The sequence below is a fragment of the Ascaphus truei genome, chromosome 1 (genome assembly GCF_040206685.1).
Source record: "Ascaphus truei isolate aAscTru1 chromosome 1, aAscTru1.hap1, whole genome shotgun sequence".
NCBI lineage: Eukaryota > Metazoa > Chordata > Amphibia > Anura > Ascaphidae > Ascaphus > Ascaphus truei.
In genome coordinates, this window is record NC_134483.1 from 549,198,488 (window position 1) to 549,221,622 (window position 23,135).

The 23,135-nt window shown below is 50.6% G+C and overlaps 1 pseudogene; it reads left to right on the plus strand.

Moving 5' to 3' along the window:
* The window catches only part of LOC142468046 (uncharacterized), a 196,274-nt pseudogene extending 183,478 nt beyond the window's left edge, over positions 1-12,796 (plus strand).
* Positions 12,797-23,135: the final 10,339 nt, after the last annotated feature.

A 23,135-nucleotide genomic window follows, 5' to 3' on the forward strand; every position in this document is an offset into this window, starting at 1 on the left:
ACGTGCATCGTGCTCAGCGAAGTCTGTTCCAATGTCCACTGAATTGGGGCGGGGGGGAGTCTGCAAAGCAAATAAGTGGCTGTCTGCAGTTTCTTTGTGGCTGCAGTTTGTGTGTCAGTAGCAGTGTATGTGTGCTGTTGTGTTGTATATCTGTGTAGAGGTGCTGTGTGTGTGTGTGTGTATAGAGCTCCAGTGTGTGTGTGTGTGTGTCAGTGTCATAAGCAGTGTTTATGGGTGTAGCATGTGTGTAGCAGCAGTTTGTGTGTGTGTGTGTGTGTGTGTGTGTGTGTGGAGGTGTGTGTGTGTGTGTGTATGTTGTGTATATAGGTGCCGAGTTGTGTATAGAGGTGGGGTGTGTGTAGAGGTGCTGTTTTGTGCTGTGTTGTGTGTAGAGGTGGGGGGGAGAGTGCAAAGTTTAATAAGTGGCTGCATTTTTTTATTGTGGCTGCAGTGTGTGTGTGTGTGTGTGTTGTGCTGTTCTGTTGTATGTGTAGCAGAAGTTTGTGTGTGTGTAGAGATGTATGTGTATAGAGCTCCAGTGTGTGTGTATAGAGCTCCAGTATGTGTGTGTGTCAGTGTCAGCAGCAGCAGTGCGTGTGTAGCAGCAGCAGTGCGTGTGTGTCAGCAGCAGTGTTTATGGGTGTAGCGTGTGTGTAGCAGCAGAGTTTGTGTGTAGAGCTGTTGTGTGTGTGTGTGTGTGTGTGTGTAGAGCTGCTGTGTTGTGTGTGTAGAGCTGCTGTGTGTGTGTGTGTGTGTGTGTGTGTGTGTGTGTGTGTGTGTGTGTGTGTGTGTGTAGCTGGTATGTGTGTTTGTGTAGAGCTGCTGTGTGTGTAGAGCTGCTGTGTTGTGTGTGGTGTGCTCCAGTGTGTGTGTCAGTGCATAAGCAGTGTTTATGGGTGTAGCATGTGTGTGTAGCAGCAGTTTGTGTGTGTGTGTGTGTAGAGGTGCAGTGTTGTGTGTGTGTGTGTATGTTGTGTGTAGAGGTGCAGTGTTGTGTATAGAGGTGGGGTGTGTGTAGAGGTGTTGTGTTGTGCTGTGTTGTGTGTAGAGGTGGGGGGGAGAGTGCAAAGTTTAGTAAGTGTCTGCAGTGTGTGTGTGTGTGTGTGTGTTGTGCTGTTGTATTTGTAGCAGCAGTTTGTGTGTGTGTGTGTAGAGCTGTGTGTGTGTGTCACCAGCAGTGTTCATGGGTGTAGGTAGCGTGTGTGTAGCAGCAGAGTTTGTGTGTAGAGCTGCTGTGTTGTGTGTGTGTGTGTGTGTGTAGAGCTGCTGTGTTGTGCGTGTAGAGCTGCTGTGTGTGTGTGTGTGTAGAGCTGCTGTGTGTGTAGAGTTGCTGTGTTGTGCGTGTAGAGCTGCTGTGTTGTGTGTGTAGAGTTGCTGTGTGTGTGTGTGTACACAGAGGGGGCGGCAGTGTGTGGATATAGGTATCTGCAGTGTAAGCGTATATAGACTTGATTGCATAGAAACAAAGTTCCAATAGCAGTGCTCAGGATTGCAGGTACATATATATGTATAAATGCTTGCAAATTGCACACATACAGTATGCATATGAAAAAGGAGCCAAATAAAGCTGTGTGAGTGAAGTACTGGACCCAGTGTGAATAAGTGCAGTAATAGAATGCAATTATAGGCGTCCTTGAGGTGGATACATATCCTCCTGTGAGTGTATCAACTTTCAGTGATGTAAAACCAAGCAGGACTTGAATAAGCAACACTGTTGCTGGTCAGAACCTCCTCGTGAGGGGGAGAGGCAGTACTCGCAGACAGCTGCTCCTCCGTGAGGGGGAGAGGCAGTACTCACAGACAGCTGCTCCTCCGTGAGGGGGAGAGGCAGTACTCGCAGACAGCTGCTCCTCGTGAGGGGGAGAGGCAGTACTCGCAGACAGCTGCTCCTCCGTGAGGGGGAGAGGCAGTACTCGCAGACAGCTGCTCCTCCGTGAGGGGGAGAGGCGGTACTCGCAGACAGCTGCTCCTCCGTGAGGGGGAGAGGCGGTACTCGCAGACAGCTGCTCCTCCGTGAGGGGGAGAGGCGGTACTCGCAGACAGCTGCTCCTCCGTGTGGGGGAGAGGCGGTACTCGCAGACAGCTGCTCCTCCGTGAGGGGGAGAGGCGGTACTCGCAGACAGCTGCTCCTCCATGAGGGGGAGAGGCGGTACTCGCAGACAGCTGCTCCTCCGTGAGGGGGAGAGGCGGTACTCGCAGACAGCTGCTCCTCCGTGAGGGGGAGAGGCGGTACTCGCAGACAGCTGCTCCTCCGTGAGGGGGAGAGGCGGTACTCGCAGACAGCTGCTACTCCGTGAGGGGGAGAGGCGGTACTCGCAGACAGCTGCTCCTCCGTGAGGGGGAGAGGCGGTACTCGCAGACAGCTGCTCCTCCGTGAGGGGGAGAGGCGGTACTCACAGACAGCTGCTCCTCCGTGAGGGGGAGAGGCAGTACTCACAGACAGCTGCTCCTCCGTGAAGGGGAGAGGCAGTACTCACAGACAGCTGCTCCTCCGTGAGGGGGAGAGGCGGTACTCGCAGACGGCGGCTCCTCCGTGAGGGGGAGAGGCCGTACTCACAGACAGCTGCTCCTCGTGAGGGGGAGAGGCAGTACTCGCAGACAGCTGCTCCTCCGTGAGGGGGAGAGGCAGTACTCACAGACAGCTGCTCCTCCGTGAGGGGGAGAGGCAGTACTCGCAGACAGCTACTCCTCCGTGAGGGGGAGAGGCGGTACTCACAGACAGCTGCTCCTCCGTGAGGGGGAGAGGCCGTACTCGCAGACAGCTACTCCTCTGTGAGAGGGAGAGGCCGTACTCACAGACGGCTGCTCCTCCGTGAGGGGGAGATTCGGTACTCGCAGACAGCTGCTCCTCCGTGAGGGGGAGAGGCAGTACTCGCAGACAGCTGCTCCTCCGTGAGGGGGAGAGGCCGTACTCGCAGACAGCTGCTCCTCCGTGAGGGGGAGAGGCAGTACTCGCAGACAGCGGCTCCTCCGTGAGGGGGAGAGGCAGTACTCGCAGACAGCTGCTCCTCCGTGAGGGGGAGAGGCAGTACTCACAGACAGCTGCTCCAAGTTGGTGCGTGCAGCACATCGATCAAAGCAGAAAAACAGTCCAGTGTAGGAGAGCGGAGCACAGCTGAAGAGAAGGGGCCAGCAGCCAAAAATCAGAGGTTAAAAACATTTATTAAAGCAACATAGTAACGGGGAAACTCACTCTTACGCGTTTCAGGCAAACGCCCTTTCCTTGGCCTCGTTCAGGGTGCTGGCTTCGGAGGGAGGGCGTGCTTCCGTGCGTGCTGCCGTGAGAAACAAAGTATTCAAATTGAATACTGGTTGTCAGGGTGGCAGCTGCCCTGTCTCCGAAGCCCGGAGTTGAAGCTAGCTACAGTTTCAATAAACGAAAATTTCGTTTTTTGAAGCTGCAGCAGCGTCACTGGGACCTCGGCAGCCAATGAAATCATTCTTCAGAATGATTTCATGACTGCAACCTCGATACTTAACCTGCCGTGTGTAACCCCGCCCCCTCCTCAATGCTGAAAAGTCTGCTGGGGATGAACACACATCGACCAGCAAACTGCCGCCCTGCCTCCCTCCCGCCCTCCCTCCAACTCCTGCAGCTGGCACCCTGAACGAGGCCTCAAAGAGTACATCCGCATCTAACTTCGCTCCCCGTCATATAGAGAACCCCCCGCCCCAAACACTGACGTCATAGATACAAATTTGGCGCGAATATCATATGGAGTAGTCCCATAGGTGGATCTCTCCTCCAATCGGCTGCCCCTAACTGGAACTGCGTCTAGTGTGAACGGGGGAGAAATCTCACAATGCAGGGGAAACGAATACAAATTAATAGAAAGAAAAAACAATACATAAAGACTCACTATAGTAACATAAATAACAAACAACCTAATTAAAACTGTCGAATATAGTTTCATATGGAAGAGGTACATTGATATGGAAAAAAATATATATATATGGCTACTAGATATTGAAATAGCTGCATGTGAATTCTCAATATTATGCATAAAAGAAATTCATATAAATAAAAAGTTATATCGAAAAAAAAAAATTCTGCACATATGAGATATACACTCCTATAGAATCTTAACACAAATCGGTTCAGTCATGCAAAATAACATAATCAAGATTGGAGGATATCTGAAAGCAAAAGAACAGCAAATAATGAAGCAATTATAAAAAAGCAGCAACATTGAATACCCGGATAAAAATTCACAATACTGAAATAGATATCAATATAAATATAATAATCTTGATTTAAATCTAATGGTTATGAAAAGTCTGGATAAATATTGCAACATATAATAAAGTTTACTTCAGAAAGTGCTTTAGCTCCCAATCCCAGGAGTAAGTGTCCCAAGGGCATAAATCCAATGCATCTTCGTACAATTTAGGAGAGCTTCTCTATCTCCCCCCTGATGTTTATCGGTATGTATTCAAGAGCACTGTATGTAAATGTGCTCAGAGAGCCTGAGGGGCAGTTGTTAAAGCGGCGAGCCACAGGGAATCTAACATCCTGGTTCTTAATAGTTCTGATGTGTGCACCTATTCTAGTTTTTAATGTCCGGATGGTTCGACCTAAGTAGCCACTCCCACAAGCACATCTGAGCAGATAAACAACGTAATTGGTATTACACGTTATGAATGATTCTATGTAGTACTTCCTATATGTGTATACATTCTTAACAAATTTAATGGGTAACGCATATCGGCAGAGATTACAGTTCCCACATTTAAAGAAACCCTTAGGTCGAGTAGATGAGGTGTCTTTGGAAGAACAGTACAGACTGGGTGATACAATATTACCAATAGTTTTTGCTTTTTTTAAAACCATACTAGGATTACTGTTTGTAAAACAGTCTAAATCCTTATCTAATTTTAAAACAGATCAATGTCTGTTTATAATCTGTCTGATCTGTTCAGCTTGTTTGGAGAAAGTGGTCACAAATAATGGCATCTGGTTAGTTGCATCATTGTTAGGACATAATTTACCTTTTTTGTTATTGAACCTCTTGTTGGTGTTAAAAAGAAGTATCTTTCTATCAATGTTTGAAGCATGTTCAAAGGCCAGATCCAAATCCTTCTCCCTATAGCCACGTTCTCTAAATCTCTTTTTTAACTCCTCTGCTTGTATAAGAAAGGATTCCCTTGTAGAGCAGATCCTTTTGAGCCTTAGGAACTGCCCTTTGGGGATACCCTTTATTAAAGATCTCGGATGGGCACTGTTAGATCTGAGCAGGGAATTCCGAGAGTTCTCCTTCCTATATACATCCGTTTGTATTTTTAAATCCATGTCTATATACAAATGTATATCAAGGTAATCAATCTTTGTTGGATGAACATTATGAGTAAATTTTAAATTAAAAGTGTTAGCTTCAAGATACTCAAAATATAGGTGAAGTGTGTCAAGATCCCCATTCCAAATGAACAATAAATCGTCGATATAGCAACGGTAAAGCATAATGTGTTCTCTAAATGGATTGGTGTCCCCGAAAATGTAAGTAGTTTCCCAAAATCCCATAAAGAGGTTAGCATATGAAGGTGCAAATGACGTGCCCATAGCTGTCCCTTGTGTTTGCAAATAATATTTATTGTCAAACATAAAGTAATTGTGCTGTAACAAAAACATGACTGAATCTAGTGAAAAAGTGCTCTGTGCCAAGTGAATGTTGGAATTATTCAAAAAGTGACTGATAGCCCTAGTGCCTAAGGTGTGATCTATGATGGTGTATAAGGAGGTCACATCAAGTGTGACCCACATAAGCGTGTTAGACCAAGTGAAGTTTTGAATATCTTAAGCAAATCTAATGAATCCCTTAGGTAGGAGGGAAGCGTTTTAACTAATGTCTGTAAAAAATAATCCACGTACCTAGAAAGACCATCTCCCAAAGATCCAATACTCGAAATTATGGGTCTGCCTGGAGGGCAGTCAAGAGATTTGTGGATCTTCGGGAGATGGTGAAAAATAGGCACGGTTGGAAAAAGATTGTACAAATAGAGTGATTCCTGTTTGGTTAGAACCCCCAATTCCCTGCCCAGATCTATAAGACCATGAATCTCTGCCAAATATGGTTGTGTGGGATCTTTGTCAAGTTGACAATATGCCTCTGAGTTATTTAGCTGTCTAAGGGCTTCTGAACGGTATGTGTCAGTATGCATAATAACCACCGCTCCGCCCTTGTCCGCGCTTTTGATGACAATGTCGGACCTCATTTTGAGTGAATGTAAATGTAAACGTTCCTCCTTAGATTTATTATCAAAGAGCGTATTGGAAAAGGAAAATCCTCTCGCTAAGATTTGTAAATCCTTCTCCACTAACTTTTCAAAGGTTTCCAAATATGGACCCTTAGAGAAGGAAGGACAAAAAATGGATTTATTTTTAAAGTCAGTCTTTTTACTTCCCCTCAGGAATAAAAGTTGTTCCTCTGTATCCATCACATCATTATCTTCTACATCAACAGATAAATCTATCATGTCCTGAAGCACGCAATACTCTTTAAAGGATAATCTGTCTTCCCGATTATCATCAATCGCAGGACAGGGATCAGAAATGTCCCTGTCCTCCGATGGAGGAGAATCAGGAATCGATATGTTCTTAGAAAAGAAAATCTTTTTTAGTGATAATTTCCTGATGTATTTCTGAAGGTCAATGACCGTGTTGAACAAACTGAAATTATCCATAAGGGCAAAATTGAGGCCCTTGTTCAAGACGGCCATTTCACCCTCAGAAAGTATCACACCTGAAATGTTCAAAACATTGTTGTTACACATCATGGATCTATTTTCCTCTTCTTTAGCGCCCCTTCTTTTGGACGAGCGCCTTGTCCTTTTTGTTGTTTTTTTTGAGGCTTTATTACTCCTAAGGTCATAGGATGTAGATGCTTCTCCTTGATGTCTCTGATGTCGTCTCTCATAGTCGGTGTTGTCCCGATCTCTATCAGTGTCGTCATCCGTTGAAAAGGAGACTGTATGTCCGCCCCAAACACTGACGTGTTTTTTAACCTCTGATTTGCAGTAGCTCGTTTGAATGGTATTATCAGCGTTTGCTATTTATTCATTTGGGGCCAGCTCACACCAAAAGTGATCAAGGTCACTGTCTATTATACCTATATTTTTGCAGAGGTGACAGTACATATATAGCCAGGGCTGCACACACATTTTGTAACCTATGAAATTATAGTTTAGACCTTGTATATTTTTCTACTATACGTTATAATGCAGGGCACAGCTCCCCAAATGGGGCTTTGATATGCTAAGTATATGCAAGGAGGGAATAATTAAGGTCCTTTGTGAAGTCCTACATTTCCAGGCCCCCGTGGATAAGTAATACCAGGGCTTACACCTTCTGCTGACCAAAGGGATGAATCCCTCTGCTTAATATGCAAGCCGGGTCTAGCAAAGAGGTGATAATCATTTCACTTGTAAAAGGTAACACCTTGGAACAAAGCTTTGCCGGTCCAATGTCACTTCAGCCAGACCTGCGGACTCCAGATATTTGGGGCCCTGTTTTCTAAGTGGGGCTATTCAAATGTCCACTGCGCATGACTGGAGCTTTCAGGGGAAGGGTAATCTATCTCTCCCACTTTACTTGGCCGTATCTCATTGGGGGGGAGATAATTCCTTGCCAATCGGATGAGGATAATGATAATGATAAAGCCCAGGACACCTATCTTTAAAGGTGCCTGCAAGCCTTATCCCTGTGCTTCGTGTTGATTTCGTGGTTCCTGTGTGACTGAATGAACTGCTACTCCTGGACATCAGAGTATTTCATTCTCCATTACCCAGTAAGTGTTTTTGTCAATTGTTAGTTGTTTAACTGTGTCTGTCTGTCTAAAGACGAAATAAACCTGCAAGTTTATTTTACCAAAAGTCTTGTTCAATCTAAACCCAGAGTGTTTGAGGTATAAGTTCTGTTCCACCGCGACACTCTATTTCAGGCCTGCACAACTTGTTAAGCGAGAAGGGCTGAACTGCTCCAAGGAAAACAGATTCGGGCCGCACGGGTAAAATCATCATCATCATCGTATCTCCCCCAGCACCTCTCATCATCATCATCATCATCATATCTCCTCCAGCACCCCTCATCAATCTCTCCCAGCACCCCTCATCATCCTCATATCTGCCCCAGCACTCATCATCTTCATATATCTCCTCCAGCGCTCATCTTCATATATCTCCCCCAGCACCCCTCATCCTCATATCTCCCCCTGCACCCCTCATCATCAACCTTTGCGAGACTCACCCTCTATCTCACACACCCATCTCTCCCCCTCGCCCATACACAATACTCCCCCTGCAGACCACACACATCCAACCCCCCTGCACCTCACCCCCCCTACACCTCACCTCACTCTCCCCCCTGCATCTCACATCACATCCCGGCACCTCACATCACCCCCCTGCACCTCACATCACCCCCTGCACCTCACATCACCCACTACACCTCCCCCCTGCACCTCACCTCCCCCCCCCTCAGTCTCCCCCCTGCACCTCACCTCCCCCCCAACTCTCCCCCCTGCACCTCACATCACCCCACTACACCTCCCCCCTGCACCTCACCTCATATCACCCCACTACACATCCCCCCCTGCACCTCACCTACCCCCCTCCCCCCTTGCACCTCACCTTACTCTCCCCCCTGCACCTCACGGCGGCAGAGCAGGCAGGACTAGCACACTCGTGCAGTCCTGAGAGCAGGCTCGAGGAGGAGGGGGAGAGCGGGCTCTCGGCTCGCGGCCGGGAGAGAAGGGGGGGAGAGAGGCTCGCGGGCGGGAGACCAGGCTCGGGAGGGAGGAGAATGGGGAAAGCAGCCGCGGGCCGCACAATGAGTGCAGGCGGGCCGCAGGCCGCGTGTTGTGCAGGCCTGCTCTATTTCAACGGTAGTCTTTACCACTTAATTTCAGTAACAAGTTCTGTGCAGGCTGACATGCAGATATGATTGATTATATTGTATGCAGGCTTTATATCACTGTTGGTTTTTGGATATCAGGGTTGAGTTTATCACTTTCCCTGGCATTTATAATTACCACAGTGTTATGTGATTTTAGTCTTTATATAAAGACATTTTATTAAATTGATAGTATTATTATGTACTAATTAATAATAACTGTGTGATGGTATTTTGTGTTTTACTGTTCGTTTGTTTCAATGTTAGTAGAGTTTTTTTTATGTTTTTAATAGCATGTGTGTTACATAGCACACTGATTGGATAGCCGATTGTTAAACGCCACTCCCATAGGCCGATATTGTGTCCAGGAAGGGTTCGTAACTATTGCCATGGGAAATGTTAGACCAACCCCCTGAGGAAGTGTCATTCTGACATGAAACGCGTCGTGGTGAGGTCATAGGCAGCGACAGAGGGTTCGTGACGACGGACTCCGGAAGCTGCGCACGCACACTCACCCACGAGGGCTCCGTTGGAGATATTGGGTCGGCTGATATTTCATCACGTAAGCCCCAGCTCTCCGTTCTTTAAGTTCTTTGGACTGAACGAGTGCCTTGGTTAACTGAGGCCTGCCCTCTGGTAGTGTTGTGTGCTGTGTGACTTTATAATATTAATATTATATATATTTGGATATTTTAATCCTGTCCTAATTTTAAGGATGTTCTACATGTATTAGTGTACATATAAATTGAGAAAAATAAACTTACATTTATTTCCTTAATAGACAGACACACGACAACCTTAGAATACACGTGACAAAACACTTACTGAGGGAGAAAATGTCCAGAGATGAAACAAAGCACCGGAATATTGTCTTTCAAATGCCGTCCTGTTACAAGGGGCGCAGCCCAATATATCCTGGAATAGAGCAAAGTTTGTTCTGGTCCGTTGGGGTTCGTTAGATAACCCCCAGCACTAACGAAATCCTGAAGCAGAGTTCTGTCCTTGGTTCCGATTAAATTAACTCGTTGCGTTCTGGAATCGTTACTGCTGCTCTTATCCGCTCTTAGAAGCGAGGTGGAAATTCAATCACATGGTAAAAGACAATGGGGATAGCTCAGGGGGCATGTGTATAGGGTCTCAGATCATATCTCCAACATTCCCGCCCAATCCCCTTCGTGGGAATTTCCCACTCGCCAATCCCCAACTTGCCCACAGTTTGCAGAGTGGGCACTACAGGGATTTCCGGTTGGTACAGTGCCTGTGCTAACCTGACACCTTGGCTGCTTGCCATATGTGTACTCCCCTTTTCCCTGGCGTTTTCCAGGCTAGGAGTTGGACTCCAGGTGGGAACTAGCCCAGATGACTACCTGGATCTCCTATTCAGCGAGCATCCCGGCTAATTCACACTTGTGGCTCTGGGGGCTTTCATCTGCAACACTTCCCTAGACCCATAGGCCCTGCCTCAGCAGGAGGTCTCTGAAGTCTGCAGAAGAAAGGGGCCCCAGATCATGGGTGTTAAAACATTTGGTCACTGGGTGCATTACAAAGGTAAGTAGGAAAAAATGTATCCTGCCTGTACTTTTAAAACTGCAGCCAGAAAGGCACTTTATTACAAATATGTGTTCTACTTCTACTAAAGTTATATTTTTAATATGTGTGTGCTTTGGGGGGTTACACTGAGGCTGAACACCAAAAATCAGGGTGCTTGCTCACTCTGTTCCTGAGTTAGCAGTCTTAATGGAATGGCTCCTGTTATTCAGCACTGCAGGTAGAGACTAGCCTGCAAAAAGGGGACAACAATGCAAAGAAGGGAAAATGGTACATGGGAACAGCATATAAAATGAACCCCTTCACCCCCAATACGATTTAGGATTAACCAGCCGAGCATGCTGCTTTTATTAATGCGCTATTAATCCTATTATCGTCACTGATTAATTGGGGTGTTTCTTTGCCTTCCTCTGGGTGAATGTAACTATAACAATGTAACTTTAATTATATTCAGTATGTTGCACAAGTAGAATTTTATAAAGGAAGAACTCAATGAACATATGTCTCTCATCCAAATCTACTCTGATGCATTGCAATGTTACATTAATACATTTTCTCACCATAGATGTATCTTCAGCACATGACTCGTCTGTGAACAAGAAGCAATGTAAGAAATGTCCAAAACATCATAAATTACATGAGGTGTTAATGGAAATATGTTTTAAGGACTTCCACATTGCATAAATCTGTATGAGAATTGGAACAAGATTACCAGAAACTCGGCAGAGCATTCCTATACATCATCAGCTTTTTACTAAACTTAACGACACCACAAGACAAGGAGAGGGTTTAAAGAACAGAGACATGAAAACCTACAGTGGGACATACGGTAATGTTATACCGCAAATAATCCCCACAGGGAAGAAATCCTATAACTGCTCTGAATATGGGAAAAGCTTCAGTCAGAAATCACACCTTGTTAGACACCAAAGAATTCACACAGGGCAGAGGTCCTATAACTGCTCTGAATGTGGGAAAAGCTTCAGTCAGAAATCAGTTCTTGTTACACACCAAAAAATCCACACAGGGGAGAGACCCTATAACTGCTCTGAATGTGGGAAATGCTTCAGTAAAAAATCGCATCTTGTTACACACCAAAAAATCCACTCAGGGGAGAGACCTTATAACTGCTCTGAATGTGGGAAATGCTTCAGTAAGAAATCGCATCTTGTTACACACCAAAAAATCCACACGGGAGAGACCTTATAACTGCTCTGAATGTGGGAAAATCTTCAGTCGGAATTCAGATCTTGTTATACACCAAAGAGTCCACACAGGGGTGAAGCCTTATAACTGCTCTGAATGTGGGAAAAGCTTCAGTCGGAAATCAGTTTTTGTTACACACCACAGAAACCACACAGGTGTGAGACCCTATAACTGCTCTGAATGTGGGAAAAGCTTCAGTCGGAATTCAAATCTTGTTATGCACCAAAGAATCCATAAAGGGGAGGGTCCCTATAACTGCTCTGAATGTGGGAATAGCTTCAGTAAGAAATCAAATCTTGTTATACACCAAAGAATCCACACAGGGGAGAGACCCTATAACTGCTCTGAATGTGGGAAAAGCTTTAGTAATAAATCAAATCTTGTTACACACCAAAAAATCCACACAGGGGTGAGACCCTATAACTGCTCTGAATGTGGGAATAGCTTCAGTAAGAAATCAGTTCTTGTTATACACCAAAGACTCCATACAGGGGTGAAGCCTTATAACTGCTCTGAATGTGGGAAAAGCTTCAGTCGGAAATCAGTTCTTGTTCAACACCAAAGAATCCACACAGAGGAGAGACCCTATAACTGCTCTGAATGTGGGAAAAGCTTCAGTAATAAATCAAATCTTGTTACACACCAAAAAATCCACACAGGGGAGAGACCCTATAACTGCTCTGAATGTGGGAAAAGCTTCAGTCGGAAATCAGTTCTTGTTCAACACCAAAGAATCCACACACGGGTGAGACCCTATAACTGCTCTGAATGTGGGAAAAGCTTCAGTCAGAAATCACATCTTATCTCGGGAGATCTCGGACTTCTCTGCTGTGGATGCCGGCTCCGTTCTTGATCAAAATATCAGTCTCTCACTCCTACTCTGTACACTGAACAGTCGTGACTTTGGACTCCTTCCCCCCCTTCCCCCATGCTTTCCCCATGCTTTCCCTACCCCTCCCCCCCTCCTCCATACCTTCCTTTCCTCCTCCTCCTCCCCCCCCCTTCGTACATAGATACACATTGTCTACAGGTTAAAATGCATTCAATATGTGTTTATTATGGGTATATTTTAGTACAATTCATTTATTTGTGTAATTTTATGATGTATTTTATTTAATGTCTATCTGATATAGATTACACCTTATAGTTGTTAGCTTAGTCACAGAGCTTTTTTTATTTGCCTCTTGTAATCGGTTATTTTAAAGTTTATGCTCAGTATTCATATGACGGTTTCTTAGGCTTGGTCCCCAGTGGCCACTGCAGCACTCACTATGGCGGGTGCTGTGGGGACAATAGCCGCCCCTCAGTGGGGGCCGTGCCCGCTGCAAGGGTGGCCGCCGCGCGGTGAGTTTCTCAGGCTCATTAAAATAGTGTTTAGACCTAGCGAAGGAGCGCTTGGACACGTCCCCGGCGGTTCAGCCAATGAGGGCGAACCTGCTGGGTGACGTCATGGCCATGCCCCTGTCACGCCCCCCCCTCTCCCACCTGCAGACCGGGGAATTCGGCTGCACACGCCACCAGCCTTGCAGGCGCGTGCAGCGCAGGCACTGGGGCCGGAGCCTTAAGCTCACTCTCAGCAATTATGGGCGACAGCTGATCTTTAAATTCTGTGCTGTCTTGTGTGGCAATACTGACTATTTAACCCCATCACTGCTGGATTGGCTGTGAGCCAATCCTCCCCTGAGAGAGTCACTCACGTGACCAAACATGAAGGAGAGAATCAAGTGCTGAGAGGTGACTCTGTTCCTGAAAAAGCCGTGGTGTATCGGTGACGCTGGTGAGGTGAGCACTACATCGTTGGCAACGGAGAGACTAAGGAGCCCTGCTGTGGACCGCAACCATCTCGGGTGAGTACACCCTAAGACAAAGACAACTGGCAATCAGCGTCTGTGTAGTACCTTCAGATCCGCTCCCCAGCTGATGAGTCTGATTACAGCTTTCTCTCCACTGAATGTTTCTTTTACCCATTATGTGAGTGCAAGTCCTGGTGACTACTCTCCTGTTTAATACGTTTTACATTCAGTATTATGCTATGGAGCTGGCGCTTCTTTCTTCTTGATAGAGATGGAGATATTTTGCAAAAGATTGACCTAGGCGCAGAAAAAAGAGAGGGGGAGGGGAAAAACACAGAGTAGTGTGTCTAATAAAGTGTCACGTGTGGATGGTAAGAGATACACTCGCAATTGGATGGATAAATATGGGCCTGTATCCAAATACAATGGATCTGGAACGATGTCCTCTTTGTTTGATTTTCTGGGACTGGTTTTCTCCTCGGCACGTGTCTTTTGTTGCAGGATTCACTCCATCTCGAATGGGCTGGTTCTCAATTTCAAATTGACGCCATATAGGAACAGAGATATAGGCAGACAAAATAGTGTAACACAGTTTATTAAAACATGTAAAACCCTATAAACATATAGGTTATTCCCTCACACTTGGTAAGTAATATAAAGGCAGTAGGGGAGTTTTTAATCAGGCAGAGTCTCTCACACTCAGCTCGTGTCCCGATCAGCCCGTGTCCGTTCTATACCCGGTTAAAGCCAGGTTTAGAGATCCGCTGGAGGTTCAGACTCGCAGTTCCGTGTACCGGCGTCTGTTCTCCCTCACAGCCGAACACTTCCGCGTCACGTGTCTTTCTCCCGGTATTGCGAGATCTCGCCTGCACAGTGATCCGCTTCCAGGCCGTTCGCGGTCTCGATCGGGGCTCTCTTTCCTCCTCGGTCTTCCTGCTGCGTTACTGCCAGTCACCAATCACCCAACGTTTCACTGATAAGGCTTCATCAGGGGTTAATGCGGGCATATCTGTCCCTACCTTCTTTATAGGCTCCTCCCTGTTCCTATTGGTTCCCATAAGCGCAATACAATTGATTGAGAAACATCCTAACTTGTAATACTGTGCACTGACATGTAATTGGTGCTCCTAACAATAATCAGTATACATTCAGGAGAAGGATTTACTGTTATATCATAACATAACCACCATCTGATTCCTCGTCCCATACATATACATCAATACAAACTCCGCTGGGTGTATACTATTACTTTGCAGCCATGTTAATAAAGGGCAGACACGTTGATACATATTTAACATGGTATCACTACTTAGAATAAAGTTGGTTTAATTCACAAACTAAGAGTGGCAGCTTATTAGAAATTACACCCTTAAAAGAAAGGATGAATATATTCAGTAGAGATTGTTACTATCCCCATTAGGAATAAGTATCACTTATATATGCATAGAAAGACATATCTAATTAGAGACAAAGAATGATTATCTTAAATCGCACATACTCTGAATTTAATACAGTAACGAACCTCAGAAAGATATATAGTCCATCTATGTCTAATAAATAAAGACATAGGAATATCTTAAATCACACAACATGTCACTCATAATTTGAATGTAAAGGAGAGAACTTAAATCAACAAATATTGATCAACTCCATTTGGTGAAAAAAGACATCTTAAATAATCATACACACGTATTCCCTCAAATAGTGTATATAGAGGGGAAAGAGAGATTCACTGAAACCTTACATCGCACAGCTGCATCTCAGAATCCTTAATTTGTACTTAGTACAGAAGAGAGGTCATACATGGACATTTAGCCCATCTGTGACTAATTATTATAGACACCGATTGGGTTATCTTATTTTGCACAATTCTTTACTTAAAATCTAATACCCAGAGTAATACATATAGCAGTGGGAATATACTGAAATCCCAAATCGCACAGTATAACACAGAATCCATAGCATAAACTTAATGCAAAGAGCAGTGTTAAATAAAGATATAACCCATCTATGTCTGAATGTTCAAGACACAGATATGGTTATCTATAATCACACCAGTTATATTTTATAATCTATATAGAATTGTGCAGATACACAAAGTATGTTACATAGTATATAAACTCAATGTAGGAGAGAGATATTACATCAGTGGATACATTGACAAGTGTTATTACACACACATAATACCTTTATATGGCAAAGGGGAACGGATGAATTTAAGGCACACAGATTAACACACAGTCGCACTGATAATAAATCTAATGTAATTTGGATGTTATGTCTCACCCAAAAATCGTAGAAAAATGATGCACTTAGTTACTAGGCAATAACGAGAAGCACTTTTTAGATTATATCACCTTTAGTTTTTTTAAGCTCTTGGAGAGCTAATTTGCGTTTGCGGTCCGAATTGAGACCCTTGACATTGAGGGAGATAATTTTAATCAACGCCATTAGTGGGGGGGGGGTGGGTTTTTACTCAGGGGTGAACCCCTGTCCCTGAGTTGTTCCCATGTCAGGGTTGGATAGAACCTTAGGACACAAGGGCGGTGGGAGGTTCAGGTTGTCCCAGAGGGGGGCGCTGGGAGAGGGCTGTGGGGGGGAGGGGGTGGGGGGGGCATGGGGGAGGGGTAGAAGGGGGGGGGAGGACGCAAGAGATTCCTCTTGACTCCATGGTGCCAAGGGAAGGGGGTACAAAAAAACCCTGGAAGACCTTTCGGGGCGTTACTCACAGAATGGGGCCAGCGAACGAGGTCCGACACCCTCGCTGTGTAGCGGAAAAAGAAGAGGGGGGGGAACTTGGGTATGAGGCTGCGTTTGGTACATAAATAGGAATACACAACATTTCAATGCAGAGAGCCCAGAGACTTGACATGAGGAATGGATCCAATCAGTGTTGGAGCCAGGATGAGGGGAGGGGGGGGGAAGGAGGGGGGAGGGGTATCTTTGGGAATATCTAGGGGGGGCGTGGGGGGAAGGAGGGGGGGGGGAGAGGGAGGGGGCACATTGTATTTACAAGTTGATTTGGTGGCTAGACATTTCTAAAAGGCGTCCTTGGGTAGGGCCCTTTCCTGTACCCGCATAGTGTTCAGACATTGTGATTACCTCTTGTTCAGACATTATTGGTTCATACATTAATACATAGCGGTAGGGAGTGGTTGTGCATAGTTCAGTTCGGTCCTGGGGGGGGGAGTCTCATTGGGGTATAATGGGGGACATCAAAATCATTTGGGGGGCCAACCAGCGTGGTCCTTGGGTTGACTGGGAAGAGGGGGGGGGCCCTTCGGGGGTAGGGGGAGTTGGAGGGGAGGGGGGGTGAGGGGGACAGAAGGGCTGGGCATAGGCCCCTTGCGGTGAGGGTCAAGGAGGATGTTGGCCTTTCTTGGGGGGGGAGGTGGGGGGAGCTGGGAGTGGAGCCAGTGTTTGTGCATAGGACCTGTCCTCCGCGGTTTGGGAGGGAAGGGGACATCAGGCGGCTGTCCCTGGGAGGTAGCATCTTTCTGCCGAGTCCCTGGTTCTCTGTCTCTGGAGCTGGGCCTCCCCAGGTTGGAGGTCGGGTGCTGGTCTCGTCCACCGGGATCGCGAGAGGGTGACCTCTGCTGGATAGGAGGGGTGGCGCGTGGTTGGTGCTCTCCTCCGTTGGTGTCCGAGCCTCCATGGATACAGCGGTGGTTCTCCTTGCATCAGTGGGTACGGTAAAGTAAGAGGGTAGGTTACTCGGGTTTGGGAGGAGGGTGGGGGGGAACGAGGGGGGTTGAGAAGGGGGTTAGGGGGAGGGAGGGAAGAGTGGAGGCTGGGGCAGGGAGGGTGGGGGCAGGGGCGGGGAGAGTGGGGGCAGGGGCAGAGAGGGAGGGGTGGGGAGGATGCAGGGAGGGGGGGGGGTGGGGTGTGGAGGGGGGGGAAGGCTCGTGGGCTGGCATGTTGGGGCCTGCGGGGCCTCTTAGTCGCTGGGGTCTTTAGTGGCAGCCATCTGCAGCGGTTGTTGTAGTAGCTGGGGCACGGTTTGTGCGGGGTGCCTGTGAGGGTGTCCCGTGGTTCCTTCAGCTCCGGAGGGCAGCGGGATCGTCAGGATTCAGCAAAGTCGTTGGCTAGCCAGCCTCTCCGATGCACGGGGGGTTTCCTGGGGGCCCGTCTCCGTCGTCGCATCAGTGGGGGGATGGTTGTTTAACGGTATTTAACCCCTTGGTCTCGGAGGTGGGAGGTAAGTGGTTGCATTGCGTTTCTTTTGTTCACTGTTAGGCGGGAGAGGTCGTTGAAGAGCTGGATTGCCACTCCATCCATTGTCACGGAGCGCAGATCCCTGCCGGCCGCCATGATCCGCTCTTTTGCAGAATAAGCGTTCATTCTAAGCACGACATCTCTGCCGGTCTGATGGCTTCGGGCCCCGGGCTCGGTGAGCTCGGTCGGTATGTAGGTCATGCTCAGACAGATCAGGCACAAGTTGCAGGAAAAGTCTGCTGCAGTTCCTCGTGGGTGATGTTTCTGAGGCGGATGTTCTGCCTCCTTTCCCTGTTTTCAAGGTCCTCGAGGGCACTTTGCAGGTCGCGGATTGCCTCCCCACATCTTGAGACCTCCTCGTGGGTCTCGGCCTGCGCGTTAGATACCCCCTCCATTTTCGCCTCAAAGTCCTCCTTTCGCTCCGTCAGCGCTCCCACCTCGGCTCGTATGGTATGGCTTTCTCCGTGTCCTCCTGAACCCCCCTCCTCATTTTGATTATGAGGGAATCGAAAAATTCTTTATTCAGGACGGGGGGGTCCGTCTCAGGCGGGCTATGTCGGCCGCTGCGCGCCTCGTGCTCCGGTTCCTCCTCGGCTGGAGCGAAGAACTTGGTGACTGGGTTTGGGTTTCTTTTTTACGCCTTCCCCGTCATCTCTCTGATGTTAGTTGTTGCGGTGGGAGCCAGATTCGGGGAGTTTCGGGAAAGTGCCTATTCTATTAGCTTTTATGCGAGGGCCGGGAGCTCTCCTACTAGCAAACCATCGGCGGTGACGTCCCCGGAAGTCTCCTCGAGAAGCACTTTTTAAATAGTCGTTTACTATATCCAGCAACATACCTGAATATATTCCAATTAGCTATACTCAGTGACGGGCGCATAGCAATTTAGAGTAGTATGTTGTGTGAATTAAAGACAAAGGTGCATGACAGCCCCACATTACACAGATATAAATGCAGATTACGTAACAGCACACAATGAGAGCGGCTTTAGTAGGCGCTCACTTACGAGAGGAACAGTGAGGGGAGGGGGGAGAGAGGTACAGTGAGGGGAGGGGAGAGAGGCACAGTGAGGGGAGGGGGGAGAGGCACAGTGAGGGGAGGGGGAGAGAAGCACAGTGAGAAGAGGGGGAGAGGCACAGTGAGGGAGAGAGAGGCACAGTGAGGGGGAGAGGCACAGTGAGGGGAGGGAAGGCACAGTGAGGGGGAGAGAGGCACAGTGAGGGGAGGGGGAGGCACAGTGAGGGGATGGGGGAGAGAAGCACAGTGAGGGGAGGGGGAGAGGCACAGTGAGGGGGAGAGGCACAGTGAGAGGAGGGGAGAGAGAGGCACAGTGAGGGGAGAGAGGCACAGTGAGGGGAGGGGGAGAGAGGCACAGTGAGGGGAGGGAGGAGAGAGGCACAGTGAGGGGAGGGGGGAGAGAGGCACAGTGAGGGGAGGGGGGAGAGAGGCACAGTGAGGGGAGAGAGGCACAGTGAGGGGAGGGGGGGGAGAGGCACAGTGAGGGGAGGGGGGAGAGAGGCACAGTGAGGGGAGGGGGGAGAGAGGCACAGGGAGGGGAGGGGGATAGAGGCACAAGGAGGGGAGGGGGATAGAGGCACAGTGAGGGGAGGGGGGAGAGAGGCACAGGGAGGGGAGGGGGATAGAGGCATAAAAAGGGGAGGGGGAGAGAGGCACAGGGAGGGGAGAGGGAAAGAGACACAGAGAGGGGAGGGGGATAAACGCACAGGGAGGGGAGGGGGAGAGGCACAATGTGGGGGGGGGACAGAAGCACAGTGAGGGGGGACAGAGGCACAGTGAGGGGAGGGGGAGAGGCACAGTGAGGGGAGTGGGGAGAGGCACAGTTAGGGGAGTGGGGAGAGAGGCACAGTGAGGGGTGGATGGAGAGAGGCACAGTGAGGGGAGGGGGAGAGGCACAGGGAAGGGAGGGGGGAGAAAGTCACAGGGAGGGGGATAGAGGCACAGGGAGGGGAGGGGGATAGAGGCACAGGGAGGGGAGGGGGATAGAGGCACAGGGAGGGGAGAGGGAAATAGGCACAGGGAGGGGAGGGGGATAGAGGCACAGGGAGGGGAGGGGGACAGAGGCACAGGGAGGGGAGGGGGAGAGAGGCACATTGAGGTGGGGATAGAGGCACAGTGAGGGGAGGGGGAGAGGCACAATGAGGGGAGTGGGGAGAGAGGCACAGTTAGTTGAGGGGAGGCACAGTGAGGGGAGGTGGGAGAGAAGCACAGTGAGGGGAGCGGGGAGAGAGGCACAGTGAGGGGAGCGGGGAGAGAGGCACAGTAAGGGGAGAGGGGAGAGAGGTACAGTGAGGGGAGAGAGGTACAGTGAGGGGAGGGGGAGAGAGGCACAGTGAGTTGAGGGGGGAGAGAGGCACAGTGAGGGGAGAGAGGCACAGTTAGGGGAGGGGGGAGATAGACACAGTGAGGGGAGGGGGGAGAGTCACAGTGATGGGAGGGGGGAGAGAGGCACAGTGAGGTGGGAGAAGGAGGCACAGTGAGGGAACGGGGAGAGAGAGGCACAGTGAAGGGGAGGCATAAGGAGGTGGGGAGAGAGGCATAGGGAGATGGGGAGAGAGGCATAGGGAGGTGGGGAGAGGCACAGGGAGGTGGGGTGAGGCACAGGGAGGTTGTGAGAGAGGCACAGGGAGGTGGTGAGAGAGGCACAGGGAGGTGGTGAGAGAGGCACAGGGAGGTGGGGAGAGAGGCACAGGGAAGTGGGGAGAGAGGCACAGGGAGGGGAGGGGGAGGCACAGTGAGGGGAGGGGGGAGAGGGAGGCACAGTGAGGGGAGGGGTCGAGGGAGACACAGTGAGGGGAGGGGGAGAGAGATGCACAGTGAGGGGAGGTGGGAGAGAGGCACAGTGAGGGGAGCGGGGAGAGAGGCACGGGGAGGGGGAGAGAGGCACGGGGAGGGGAGAGAGAGGTACAGTGAGGGGAGGGGGAGAGGGGCACAGTGAGGGGAGGGTGGAGAGAGGCACAGGGTGGGGGGGATATAGGCACAAAGAGGGGAGGGGGATAGAGGCACAGGGAGGTGAGGGGAAAGAGGCACAGGGAGGGGAGGGGGAAAGAGGCACAGGGAGGGGAGGGGGAAAGAGGCACAGGGAGGGGAGAGGGAGAGAGGCACAGTGAGGGGAGGGGGGAGAGGCACAGTGAAGGGAGGGGGGAGAGGCACAGTGATGGGAGGGGGGAGAGGTACAGTGAGTTGAGGGGGGAGAGGTACAGTGAGGGGAGGGGGAGAGAGGCACAGTGAGCGGAGGGGGGAGAGAGGCACAGGGAGGTGGGGGGGAGAGAGGCACAGTGAGGGGAGGGGGAGAGAGGCACAGTGAGAGGAGGGGGGAGACACAGTGAGGGGAGAGAGGCACAGTGAGGGGAGGGGGGAGAGAGGCACAGTGAGGGGAGAGGCACAGTGAGGGGAGGGGGGAGAGGCACAGTGAGGGGACGGGGGAGAGGCAGTCAGGGGAGAGGGGAGAGAGGCACAGTGAGGGGAGGGGGAGAGAGGCACAGTGAGGGGAGGGGGGAGAGGCATCGTGAGGGGAGGGGGGAGAAGGGAGAGAGGCACAGTGAGGGGAGGGGGGAGAGAGGCACAGGGAGGGGAGGGGGATAGAGGCACAAGGATGGGAGGGAGATAGCGGCACAGGGAGGGGAGGGGGATAGAGGCACAGGAGGGGAGAGGGAAAGAGGCACAGGGAGGGGAGGGGGATAGAGGCACAGGGAGGGGAGAGGGAGAGGCACAATGAGGGGGGACAGAAGCACAGTGAGGTGGGACAGAGGCATAGGGAGGGGGGAGAGACACTGGAAGGTGGGGAGAGAGGCACAGTGAGGGGAGGTGGGAGAGAAGCACAGTGAGGGGAGCGGGGAGAGAGGCACAGTAAGGGGAGGGGGAGAGAGGTACAGTGAGGGGAGGGGGAGAGAGAGGTACAGTGAGGTGAGAGAGGTACAGTGAGGGGAGAGGGGAGAGAGGTACAGGGAGGGGAGGGGGGGAGGCATGGGGAGGGGGGAGATAGGCACAGTGAGGGGAGGGGGGAGAGTCACAGTGAGGGGAGGGGGGAGAGTCACAGTGAGGGGAGGGGGGAGAGAGGCACAGGGAGGGGAGGGGGATAGAGGCACAAGGAGGGGAGGGGGATAGCGGCACAGGGAGGGGAGGGGGATAGAGGCACATAGAGGGGAGAGGGAAAGAGGCACAGGGAGGGGAGGGGGATAGAGGCACAGGGAGGGGAGGGGGAGAGGCACAATGAGGGGGGGGGACAGAAGCACAGTGAGGTGGGACAGAGGCATAGGGAGGGGGGAGAGACACTGGGAGGTGGGGAGAGAGGCACAGTGAGGGGAGGTGGGAGAGAAGCACAGTGAGGGGAGCGGGGAGAGAGGCACAGTAAGGGGAGGGGGAGAGAGGTACAGTGAGGGGAGGGGGAGAGAGAGGTACAGTGAGGGCAGAGAGGTACAGTGAGGGGAGAGGGGAAATATGTACAGGGAGGGGAGGGGGAGAGAGGCACGGGGGGGAGATAGGCACAGTGAGGGGAGGGGGGAGAGTCACAGTGAGGGGAGGGGGGAGATAGGCACAGTGAGGACGTAGGAGGCACAGTGAGGGAACGGGGAGAGAGAGGCACAGTGAAGGGGTTGAGAGGCACAGGGAGGTGGGGAGACAGGCACTAGGGAGGTGGGGAGACAGGCATAGGGAGGTAATGAGAGAGGCACAGGGAGGTGGGGAGAGAGGCACAGGGAGGTGTGGAGAGAGGCACAGGGAGGTGGGGAGAGAGGCACAGGGAGGTGGGGAGAGAGGCACAGGGAGGTGGGGAGAGAGGCACAGGGAGGTGGGGAGAGAGCCACAGGGAGGGGAGGGGGAGGCACAGTGAGGGGAGGGGGGGAGAGCGAGGCACAGTGAGGGGAGGGGTCGAGGGAGGCACAGTGAGGGGAGGGGGAGAGAGAAGCAAAATGAGGGGAGGTGGGAGAGAGGCACAGTGAGGGGGGCGGGGAGAGAGGCACGGGGAGGGGGAGAGGCACGGGGAGGAGAGAGAGGTACAGTGAGGGGAGGGGGGAGAGAGGTACAATGAGGGGAGGGGAGAGAGAGGTACAGTGAGGGGAGGGGGGAGATGGGCACAGTGAGGGGAGGGGGGAGAGAGGTACAGTGAGGGGAGGGGTAATAGGGGCACAGTGAGGGGAGGGGGGAGAGGGGCACAGTGAGGGGAGGGTGGAGATAGCTACAGTGAGGGGAGAGGTGCACAGTGAGGGGAGGGGACAGAGACGCACAGTGAGGGGAGAGAGAGAGAGAGGCACAGTGAGGGGAGAGGGGAGAGAGGCACAGTGAGGGGAGGGGGAGAGAGGCACAGTGAGGGGAGGGGTGAGAATGAGGCACAGTGAGGGGGGGAAAGGCACAGTGAGGGGGGGAGAGGCACAGTGAGGGGAGGGGGGAGAGGCACAGTGAGGGGAGGGGTGGAGAGAGGCACAGTGAGGGGAGGGGGAGAATGAGGCACAGTGAGGAGAGGGGTGAGAATGAGG